The 12,522-nt window shown below is 43.6% G+C and overlaps 1 protein-coding gene across 2 annotated transcripts in view; it reads right to left on the bottom strand.

Annotated features, from left to right (window-relative positions):
• The window catches only part of ROR1 (receptor tyrosine kinase like orphan receptor 1), a 409,050-nt gene that overhangs the window by 241,089 nt on the left and 155,439 nt on the right, over nt 1–12,522 (bottom strand). The gene's annotated exons all lie outside the window — the stretch shown is intronic.

The following is a 12,522-nucleotide window of genomic DNA, read 5'->3' on the forward strand; positions in this document are numbered from 1 at the left end:
TCATTATATATATATATACGTATTCAGAATTTACTTTTATCTGGTTCTGTACTATCAAAGTGTATATTATAAAATAGAGTCATCAAATAGAAATGCATAAAGGTGACTCAATCAGTTGGGCGTCCGACTCTTGATTTCGGCTCAAGTCACGATCTCGGAGTTGTGGGATCAAGTCCAACAATCAAGCTCCGGGCTCAGCAGGGAGTCTGCTTGAGAGTCTCTCTCCCTCTCCCTGTACCCTTCCCCCTGCTCACACTCTTCTTCTATCTCTCTCCTAAATAAATAAATAAATAAATAAATAAATAAATAAATAAAATCTTCAAAAAAAAAAAAAAAGAAATGCATGCTTATGATAAAAAGTAAGTAAAAATGTAAGTTCTATTATTTCCTTTTTTTGTTTGTTTTTTTGTTGTTGTTATCCCAGTGGGATCACCTTGCACAGTTCTAGAGTGTGATCTTCAAATTCCACGCCAGCCATTTTCTACCTGTGTGACCTTGGGCACACTATGCAACCATCCTATGCTTCAGTCTTCTCTGCAAAAAGGATGCAACAGCAACTTATGATGTCATGTGACAGAAAGTTAAGTCGGAGAGGGTTATGTGAGACAATGTAGGTGAAATACTTATTCCTGGCATATTATAGACATTTATAATGATAGCAAGTATAATCAATGTGTTATTATTATTATTCTAAGTGGTATCTGCTCACAAGCACAATTTTGGGAGACAGAAAGGATATCTCCAAACAGAAAACTCTAAAGGCTCTAGGACATGCTTCTTAGCCATTAGTGTCAGGTATCAGGAAGGCCAAGGGTTTAAGACCCAACTGGAGACCACGCTCTGCATTGTAACAGATGAGGGTAGGACATTATGGTATATAGTATCGGTTCCCATTAAAAATCTTCTTGTTTGGAAACCTGGGAAGCTTTTCTAGAGGCCACCAGTTCGTATAGGTCTTGGCTAGGACATCTGCCTCCTGCCCCCACCTCCTTCATAGACTGCTCTCCGGCCCATGGTGGCGGCATGCAATGGAGTTAGTGGGTACAACATTACAGCTTATGAAAGTGCTCAGGCCCCAGTGCAGATCCAAGAGCAGTTTCCAAATTTCCCTGTTTGGATGGGAATGCTTTAAAAATGAAGTATGTTTTCCTTGGCAGAGGTACCCCCCCCATTAGATGCAATTCAGTCCTGACATTTCAGGAATTGTTTTATGTCTGCGATCTCTATAAGGACAGTCGACGGAGGTCGGAACGGAAATTACGGTTCTAAGAATGCTCCCATTAGCATACAGGGTAATGCACAAGTCCCAGGCTAAGTATCTCGAGCCTGGCCCGCCTGCCAGTGGGATGATTAACAAGTCGGGCTGCCACACGCAGGGGACTGCACTGGGAACACTCCTGGGACAGCTGCTCCCTGGGCCAACGCGGGCAACGTGTGTTTAGTCTATCAGAGTATTTACTCAGGACGCCTATCACCGTGGAACCGAGACAGCCGAGACTAACTGTCTGAGAGAGGCCTGCCCGCATCCCCTGCAGAGCACGGGTGGGGTGAGGTGGATCTATTTTTTCACATGAGTCCTTTCCCAGCCTCACTCAGCCCCCACTGCCAGGAAAATTTTGGTATGTTGGTCGATTACAGTAGCCGCAGGCAAGCCCGCTCCAAAGTAAGGTTTCAGAGGGGTGACAGGTCTGGTAAAGCCTACCTACCACCGGGGACTCAGGCCTATCAGAGTACACACTGTGCCTAGGGCTGGGACACCCTTTCTATCAGTCTTTCAAGTCTTGGGTCAAAATAATGCCCCGAGGAAGCAAGAATTGCCTGTTCCACACACTCAGAACCCTGATGTGTAAGAGAGGAGCCATGCTAAAGACCCGGGGTCAAGTCCCACCTCCTACACTGGAGAGCCAGGAGTCACCTCCCGGCTCCGAGCCTGTTAGATAACATTCTCTTACAGTCCAAATGATAAAATCTCTCTTCAAACACTGATTTAGAAACTGAGAACAGCACATCAATCTGTTCGATTCCTAGAAATGGAAATCTGAATACATTTGTTTTTGTGCCATTGTCAAACAAAGGGAGAGGCAAGATAGCACAAATTAAGCAGACGGGGCGGCGGGGGGGGGGGGGGGGGGTGGGGGGGGGGGGGGTGGGGGGGGTGGGGGTGGGGGGGGGGGGGTGGAGGAGGTTAACAGACATTGGGGGAAAAACTGGGAGAACATTTTAGAAATACTTATACTGGGGGGCCTGGGTGGCTCAGTGGGTTAAAGCCTCCGCCTTCGGCTCAGGTCATGGTCCCAGGGTCCTGGGATCAAGCCCCACATCGGACTCTCTGTTTGGCAGGGAGCCTGCTTCCCTCTCTCTCTCTGCCTGCCTCTCTGCCTACTTGTGATCTCTGTCAAATAAATAAATAAAATCTTAAAAAAAAAATACTTAGACTACTTCTAAATAGTATAAAAATTTGGAAGTAGTTAATGTTCCCCATGGAAATACAGCAGAGAGAAGGAAGCGGTGGGCATTTGATTAGGCTGCATATTAGAGAGGATGTCCTGGGAGAGAACTATGAGCTTCGAGCAACAGCCCACCGTCACAAACCAACCAACAGAAGCAACATCAAGGTCAGGGCTAAGGATATGACAGAGGATACCCGGCTGGGCTGGCCAAACTGTTAATGAATGAAAAGAGAGAAGTTGAGCCTTTTCTGTAGCTGAAACAAACCTACATAGAAGAGCCCGGAACACAGAGCAGGAGCAGAAAGCTTGCGAAGAAGAGGATCTGGGCAGAGCAGGAGGGACAGAGTCTTGTCCACCACATGTGATCTAGGGGCCTCCCCAGTTTTCCAAAATAAAGAGCCCGGACTTAGCATCTGCACCACCACACTGCAGCTACAGGGACCCATCGACTGTAATCTCTTGCGTTCATGCGAAGCAAGCCCTTCAGTGAAGTGTCTATAATTCAATTGATAATGTAGGTTGAGTTTGATTTACAAATTCTATGCGAAGTAAAATGTGCAAGGTAAAAGATCCACCATTTCAGGGGTTACAGTATGGAAGAGAAAGCGAGGCTTCAAATCACCCAACTCAGGGCCAAATACATTTCGCAGGAGGACAGCCGTCGGTGGGAAGGTTTGGTGCGGCAGGTAGAGGTGTAGGTGGGAGGGAGAGGGCGGACGGAGGCGGCTCTGAGCACCAGGAGTCTCAGCCCGGGACTCGAGGGAATAAACATCAAAGACCGGGTAAGCCTGCTTCCCAGAAATATGCCACGCTTCATCGGAGTTTTTCAGACTACAAGTGAGCACTCATTAGCAGATCATTAAATCAGCTCCCCACTCGCATAAACAGAAAAAAGGAAGCAGAGTCATCTAAACCGCGATGGAACAGGAAGAGAAAATCGTAGAGGGAATCGCACACAGAAAGGGAAAAGCATTGTTCCGGGAAAGCTGTATTGCCATGAATCTGAGTGTATTTATGTGTAATTGAGTGTGTGCACTGGGAGGTAAGGGAATTTTTTACGTTACAGTCAAAAAAGTTTGAAATCCACTGTCTTATGGGCCCCACAGGTTTCCATGGGACACCATTTGGAAGGAGTAGAGGAGGGGCTCCTGGGTGGCTACAGTTGGTTAGACGCCGGACTTTGGCTCAGGGCATGAGCTCAGGGTGCTGGGATGGAGCCTCGTGGCAGGCTCCCGGCTCAGTGGGGACTCAGCTTGCCCCTCCCCTTCTGCCCCTCCCCCACTTGTGCTCTCTCTCAAATAAATAAGGAAGGAAGGAAGCAGGAGGGGGGAAAGGGGGAAGAGGAAGGGAGGGAGGGGAAACAAAGAGAAGAAAGAGACGGAAGGAAGGAAGGAAGGAAGGAAGGAAGGAAGGAAGGAAGGAAGGAAGAGGGGGGAGAGATGGAGGGAGGGAAAAGAAGAAAGAAAAAGGTGCAGAGCATCATCCTAATGTGAGGTATTATCTCCTTGATTTTCAGTGGTTTTTCCAACCCTGATTCCAAACCAGAATGTCCTGGGAAATCAAAAACTATCAATGCCCAGGTCCCACACCCATGGATTCTGACCTAATCGGGCTGGGTGGGGCCTAGCAAAGGGTATTTTTTACAACCTCCCCAGGTAATTCTAACGTGCAGCCGAGGTTGAGCGCCTCTGGATGAGGTCATTCTACCCTCAGAACACCCCTGAGGGAAAAACAGAGAAGAGACAATTACCCCTACTTTTCAGACAAGGAGTAAGATCCAAGGCAGTTAGGAGATTTTAGCCAAGGCTAAACCATGTGTCCATGGATCGGTGTCAGAGCTGGGTGAGAAGCCAGGTCTCCTGCCCGTGGGGCCAGCGTGTCCGCTTCCCGGTGTGCCACACTCACCATTTTATCCAGCAGTTTTCAGTTTAAAACAGGGCCACCAATGAGAGGACAGACAAAGACGGTTAGAATCGCAGAATTTCTTTGCATAATCGTTCTCAGAAATGCGTCAACAAAGGCAAGTCCCTTCTTACTGGAATAACGAAATAGACCACTTAAGTAAATCAAGCCATTTGATAGAGGCCGAGAGAGCTATTGATACTAGTTTGCCTGTCTCCAAGGAACAAAATACTGAAAGGCAAGGGCTTAAAATGAATGAAAATGTATCCAATGCACAATCAAATGAAAATGTTGTGGGCCTGTGGCCAGGGATTATCTGCCAATTGGATCTCTTTCAGCGCCCTAAATTTAACCAGCTGGGGTTTTTTTTTTCCCCCTCCCTCCCTTTTCTCTAAGTATCATCTTTTTCAACCTTCTGAAAGGAAGAGATTTTCTTTTTAATGGGAAATCTGTATTTCATCATAAAGATGGAACACAATGTGCACGCTTTAGTCAATCTCCTGGGAAGTAGGCTCTTTGAGTAGTATACGTTTGGCATAAAAGAAAGACATTCCAGCAAGTTTATTTCAGGAATGATAGCCTGGAATCATGTATCTATGGAATTTAAGGTATAATCTTACCTTCATTCCCAACATACTAATAACATTTGACCTTTGTCGATTACTTGATTATTTTTGCCAATCAACATAATCTCGAAGTTTCCAAACTGTTCCAAAACGCAATGAATAAATGGAGATGAGTGTATGGAGTGTGTGCGTGTGTGTGTGTGCGTGTGTGTAGGTGTGTTTATGAGAGACCAAGAGTGAAGAGTAAACTCAGGTATTTACTGTGGTTATGACTCACTGAGAGTATAGATATTCTTTTTTTTCTTTTTGCTTGTCTATTATTATAGCTTTTCTGTAACAAATGATCACTTTGCAATCTTAAAAAAACTATTTCCGGGGCACCTAGGTGGCTCAGTCTGTTAAGCATCCAACTTCTGACAAAGCTCAAGCTTTGATCTTGATCTCAGGGTCGCAAGCTCAAGCTCCAAGCTGGGCTCCACACTGGGCAGGGAACCTACTTTAAAAATATATGTATTTTAACTGAAACACAATAATCATAAATGATAAGTGAAAAGTAAAAATTGCTCTACCTGTCGTCAAATGACAAAATCAAGGTTCTCTCTGCAAGTGTGACTGACCAGCCTGGAGCCAATTAACCATGATGCTCTGACTCCCGCCAGCACAGCCAGAGTGCTCTCGGGCCACCTGCCCAGCCAATAACAGCAATTACCCAGATGAACTTGTCCCCCTTCAGAGGGACTTGGAGGCCACACTGGGGAGAGTTGGCAGAGACCAGTTTCTCTGCACACTTTTTTTTTTTTAAAGTTTTCTTCTTTTTGTTTGTTTTTTGAAAGAGAGAGAGAGAAAGCAAGCATGCATCTGTGGAGGGGCAGAGGGAGAGGATCTTCCAGCAGACTCCCTGCTGAGCACAGAGCCCGACATCAGGCTCTATCTCATGACCCTGGATCATGACCTGAGCAGAGATCAAACGTTACTCAACTGACTGAACCATCCAGGCGCCCCCTCCGTAAACCTCTTAAAGACCAAGGCTGCAGAGCCCAGGGTTCTGCCCTGAGCCACATCCACACAGAGACCATCTGCTCTGGCCTAGGAGGTGCAATGGGAATTCAGGGCTGTTGCCCTGCCCCAGGTTTGTGCTTCGAGTGGCTTCTACTCAAGGCCAGTCACAGAGGAACAGCTATCCTCACAGTTATGACTGAGAATTTCAGTTAGGGATGCGTCTTCTGATAGCATCATTAAGGGTGAAAAATCTGACCAAGAATATAATGGTAAGTCTCTGGGGTTATGGATAAAGCAACCATGGGATCACTCTCTGGCTGAGCCACAGCTGAGCGCAGAAAGGAATCCAGGAAAAGACGTGTCACCTGCTCACCCATCCATTCGCTCCTTCATTCCACAGACAGGTCCTGAGTAGCCTATTGGCACAGCCATTTCATCCAGTCACTTACCTGGTGCACCATATACAGGGTCCAGCTATGGGGAAGAATAGGACGTAGAATACAGTTCCGTTTGCCAAGCTGTGCCTCCTCGCAAAGGACTGCAGCCCTCCAAAACAAGCATGCCTTTCTGAGTACAGAGGTGGTGACAGCTGACCAGTGCGTGCAGAGCTACACCTGGCCAAAGGAAGGGCCGCTTCCTAAATTTCACAAAAGTGTGCTATGGGCCCTGCTCCTGGGCTATGCGTTGCTGGGCAATAATGATACAAAGATTAAAATGGCATGGCTCTTGCCCTCAAGAAAATTAATCTAGATGGAGACAGAAAGCAAATAATTGTAATAAGGCATCATGATTACCGTAAAAATGGTATGTAAATATCACAAAAGAACCAACAGAGAAAGACTGCCTGGTTAAAAGCACTATCCACAGTGGTGAAATGTTCAAAAAGGAGGATAAGGAGAAAAATATAAAGGAGAGGAAAAGGAAGAGAATTCTGACCATTTCTTGTCCACATCAAACACAGGAATTGAGGCTCAGAGAAGCCAAGTGTAGCTTGTAAAGGCAGAATGAAGATTCTAAGTCAACCCACCTATTTCCAGAATGCTTTCTAAAACACTCAGTTCCCCACCCTTTAGTCTATAGACATTTATCAGGTCTGTAGCAGGCTGTGCCAGGAAGGGTGCTGGGCATAGGAGACACAGATTTCAGAAGCCATAGAAGGGTCTAGCTGAGGAGGAGCTGTGTGGCTCAGTCAGTTAAACCTCCCACTCTTGATCTTGGCTCAGGTCTCCATCTCCGGGTTGTGAGTTCAAGACCCATACTGGGCTCCAGCATGGAGCCCGCTTTTTTAAAAAAAGGAAGAAGATGAGACGCCTGGGTGGCTCAGTGGGTTAAAGCCTCTGCCTTCGGCTCAGGTCAATGATCCCAGGGTCCTGGGATGGAGCCCCAAGTCGGGCTCTCTGCTCAGCAGGGAGACTGCTTCCCTTCCTCTCTGCCTGCCTCTCTTGTCTATTTGTGATCTCTGTCTGTCAAATAAATAAATAAAAATTAAAAAAAAAAAAAAAGAGGAAGAAGAGGAATTAGAAGGAGAAGGAAGAGGAGGAGGAGGAGGGTCTAGTTGAGAGCATTAACTGAGAGTAGACTGCCTAGGTTTGAATCCTAGCTCTGTTCCCTCTTCTTGTCTCAGTTTCCTTCTCTGTAAAATGGAGGAAACTTACCTACCTAATGGGATTTTGGTAAGGGTTAAATGAGGTAATAAGTAAAGCAAAAGGAATGGGGCCAGGCACACAGAAAGCACTATATAAACTGGAGTGCTGTGCAAGTGCTGTTGTTGTTGCTGCTGTTTAAGATTTTATTTATTGGGGCACCTGGGTGGCTCAGTGGGTTAAAGCCTCTGCCTTCGGCTCAAGTCATGATCCCAGAGTCCTGGGATTTAAAAAAAAAAAAAAGATTTTATTTGTTTATTTGGCAGACAGAGATCACAAGTAGGCAGAGAGGCAGGCAGAGACAGAGGGAGGAAGCAGGCTCCCTGCCGAGCAGAGAGCCCGACACAGGGCTCGATTCCAGGACCCTGAGATCATGACCTGAGCCGAAGGCAGAGGCTTTAACCCACTGAGCCATCCAGGTGCCCCACAAGTGTTGTTGTTAATAGCGATAGTAGTAGCATGACCCTTATGTCCTAGTTTCATGAGGGAGGAAGGATTTCATAAACATAAGTGACCGGTAAATAAAGCAGAAGATGCCAAAGCCTCAAGATCAATACAAAGCCCAAAAAGTGAGAAAGTGTTTAGATTAAAATATGTCTACAGCTCTTTGCAATTATAAAGACTATCACACACACACCCTCCAAAGCAGAAAGGATGGGTATTATGTTATCCCCATTTGAAAGGCAAGGAAACTGAGGATTAGAGAGTCTCAAGGACTTGTCCGAACTAACATAGCTAAGCCACAGCAGATTGCGGGGTTCCACTTATTTACTGTATCATGATCCTTTTTAAAACTTTCAATTTGAAATTATTTCAAATTTACAGTTTAAAGAATAGTCTAAATGACTCCCATGTACCCTTTTCCACCTGATCTGTCAATCTTTAACATTTCACCATCGCTGCTACCTTGTTCCGTGTTACTTGCTTTTTTTCTGAACTGTTGGAAGAGCATTGTTATTGATCATGTCTCTTCACCCCCTCAGGCTCCAGTATGTATTTTTTTAAAGAATAAGAATATTCCTGCAGCTGGAACATAGTAAGTTCTGGAAATCTAATGCATGGCATAGTGATTATATTCAAAAATAACATATTATATACTTTCAAGCTGCTAAGAAACTAGATCTTCAATGTTCTCACCACATAAACAACTGTATGAAGTGATAGAGGTGTTAGCTAATGCTACCATGGTAATCTTATTGCAATATATAAATGTATCAAATCAACACTGTATATACCTTAAATATATGTAATAGTATACACTGAATATATCTCAACTTAGAAAAAAAGAATAAAAATATTTCAAAGTAAATGACCAAATTCAGGAAATTTAATAATAATAATATTGATATATATTTTCATCTAATCCAGCGGCCATATTCCCATTTGTAAGTTGTTTCAATAATGTCCATCAAGGCATTTTTTTCCCCCTCCAGTACAAAATCCAGCCCAGGATCACTTAATGCACTTAATGGTCACATCTCCTCAGATGTGCCTAACTTCGACAATTCCTCAGCCTTTGTCTTTCATGATATTGGCCTGCGAAGAAAACAGGCCATTTATTTTACAGGATGTTTGTTGCTTGAGTTTATCTGCTGTTTCCTCGTGATTAGATTCAGGTTATGCACTCTTGGCCAGAATACGACATCAGCAAAGCTGTGCCCTGCTCAGTGTATCATATTCCCGGATCTGGACATCTGGATGCCTCGTGATGTCTGTCTGTTTCTCATTGGCTCTATCGGCCTGATCGTCTGGCCAAGATGGTACCTACTTTCTCTATAGTAAAGTTACCTTTTGCCCACTAGTAACCAATAAGCAATATGTAGGGATATATTTTAAGACCCTACAAATATCCTGTTCCCTATCAAATCTCTCACTCCAGATTTAACATCCATTGATGATTCTTGCCCAAACAATTGTAGGGTTGCAAAATGGTGATCTTCCAAATCTATCACTTCCTCCACGTTTATCAGCTGGCATTACGCTGTAAGGAGGAATCTTTCCCTTTCCTCACATTATCTATCTATCCATCCATCCATCTATTACAGGATGGATTCATGGATTCCTATTTTATTCTATGGATAGCTATCCATTACTATCCTTATTTATTCCATTACCAGATTGTTGGCTGGCAGGAGCGCCTTCAAGCTGGTTCTTGTATCTTCTTGACATCAATCACGTTTGCTTACTTTCTGGCACAAAACAAAACATTCCTGGCTTAATTTGTACCTTTTCAGCTCCAGCAATGGAATCAATCTTTTTTTTTTTTCCCCCTTTCCTTTTCTTTCCTTCCTTCCTTTCTTTTTTTCTCTTTCTTTCTTTCTTTTTCCCTGAAGGCCTCTGGTTCTTTGTAATATGGAATGGTATAACCAACACTTCGATTCTTAGCCTGGCATATAGTCATTGAAAGGATGACTGAAAGAATGAAAATCTGCCTTCCTTGTGCAGCTCATGAATCACTGTAGAGACAGAAACCTGTCATCTGACTCTTCCTGAAGGTGGGCATATCGAACGGAGACTTTAACACACCCCTGCCTGTAAACACACAAGTCCAGCTCCTAACTTTTCTTCCCATTTGTCTTTCCACCCTTCACAATAAAAAAAATGCAAACATCCACTGAATTGTCCTTGTTAGTTCAGAATGCACTTGGGAACGTGAATCTCTCTAAACCTCAGGGACACTTGCTGCAGGCCTCTTGCTGGGTGAAAGGCATAGGGAAAGAGAGCCGAATCCATGAACTCAAAACATACAGAGAAGGGTAAGAGAAATGGAGGCAATGTTTAGTACTAAATTCCCGAAGGACATTATTTCTAATCATTATAACACTCGTCTATATTAGGTATTTCCATCCCTATTTTCTCACTTGCAGCTCAGAAAGGTATAATGATCCTTGTTTAAGATCACAGAGCCAGTGAGCTACAGAATCCAAACCTGGGACCACTTGACTCTAAGGCAAAAGCTCTGAAATACACCAAAGAAGCCCATTCCATAAAGATTTGCCTCCCATTTGTGTCTTTTACTTTTAACCTATAGTGTTTTTGTGAGTAATAACTTTCCTGATATTCTGATTTCCTGATATTTCTTGGAACTTCATTTCTCTGCATTTCAGGGAAAAATAAGTTTTCACTCCTTATTGTTATATACTCGATACACAATTTTCATAAATAACAAAAACAAAAATCCATTTACCAGTATTGCTTAATTTTATCACACATTTGGATCACTAGGATCCTTAAAAATTGGTGATGTTCCTGCCCTCAGATATCTCATTTAACTGGTCTGAAGCTGAGCTGGGCATTGGGTGTTTTGTTTTGTTTTGTTTTGTTTTTTCCTTAACTAGGTGGAGCCCAATACAGGGCTTAAACTCACGTCCCTGAGATCGAGACCTGAGCTGAGATCAAGAGTTGGACACTTAACCAACAGGATCCTCAAATGATTCTAATGTGCAGCAAAGTTAGGGAAATAATGCCAGACACAATGAAAATAAAATGGAAAGGGAACCACTTCTCAATTCTTTAAGGGATAATCAAGCATCCTGAAAATTCACCTGATGCTTTTTTTCTTCAATGACCCAGGGTATTCTAGGAAATGAAGTTAGAGCTGAAATTTGTTTCTTACTAAAACTCTGAAATTTAAAAATAAAACAGAAATAAACAACAAACAAAAATATAAAAACCTGGCTTTGTAAAAAGGTATGATTAAAATGATGGACTAAGTTGAGATTTCATGAAACAATGATTTAATCAGCATTCACAGAGCAACTCAGTGCTAGGCACCTGGCAAGGCACTGGAATATAGTGGAGAGCATGTCCTTGTGCTCGGGCCTAAAGAAACCTTGAGTAAAAACCCATAAACAGTACACGGTGCTAGAGAAAAGTCACCAAGTCCAAGTGCAGGGGATTTTGCAAGCAGCAGTCCAGGTGTACGCCCTGAGGAATATCATGGAAGACTTCTCTGAGGAGGTAAAATCCCATTTGAGCCTGGGAGGATAAGATGGAGTTAAGATTTGGGAGGGGAGATGAGAAGATGTCGGTGGTTAGTATTAGGCAGAACATTTCAGTAGACCAGGCCTGAGCCCTCTGATCATCTGGTCAACCCTAAGCCTGTCTAAACGGGCTCTAAGGTAATAGGAACTACCAAAATACCAGAAGAAGCAACTAGTCAAAACTCACAGACCTAGCAAGTTGCTCCTTTATCATCGGTCCCATATGAACATTAAAAACATGCCAACAAAATACAAATTTCCTCTTCTGTCATATTTCTTGCCTATGGGCTTATTACAGTAAGCCCCTTTCCAAGAGCATCTTGGCATTTCGATTTACAACTGTTCTGCAAATGTGGCTTCTCCTTCTCCCTTTCCCTGTTGAGGATCAAGATTATTCACTTCTCTGAGCTGGCCATGTCCAAGATGGTTATCTGAGGCAGCTTGCATTAGAAAATGAGAAGTGGTTACCACATGTGAATAAGGATTCAGCCATATCATTCATATATATATATATACATATATATATATATATATATGATCTTTGATGACATCTGCAGAAGTTAGAACAGTGGGTTCTCAAGTGAGCAATTAGAGATTATGTAATAAACACATTGTGCAATGTGGAAGGGTCTACTTAGAACAGTATTGGCAGCAAGCAGGATAGCCCAAGAAGGACAAGCCCACAGCCAAAGTCCTGTCAAAGGTCTGCACTAGCTTCAAATCCCAATCCAGATCAGGAAGTGGAAACAGGTCTAAGACAGCAGCAAAGAGATGGCCCAGGGCCATGGAAAATTCCATCTAGTTAATATCTCTTGTTCAGTGACAAATGCAAAACATCATACTGCCAGTTGCTAAGAGACAGAAAAATGAATGAGACATGACCGCCTCCCCACCGAAGGAAGCAGAAAATTATAACATCTTTCTAATTGGCCATTTCTTTGGCCAATTATCAGGCATATCCAAATTGAGAAACTGTATC

The sequence above is a fragment of the Mustela erminea genome, chromosome 10, assembly GCF_009829155.1.
Source record: "Mustela erminea isolate mMusErm1 chromosome 10, mMusErm1.Pri, whole genome shotgun sequence".
NCBI classification, from domain to species: Eukaryota; Metazoa; Chordata; class Mammalia; order Carnivora; family Mustelidae; genus Mustela; species Mustela erminea.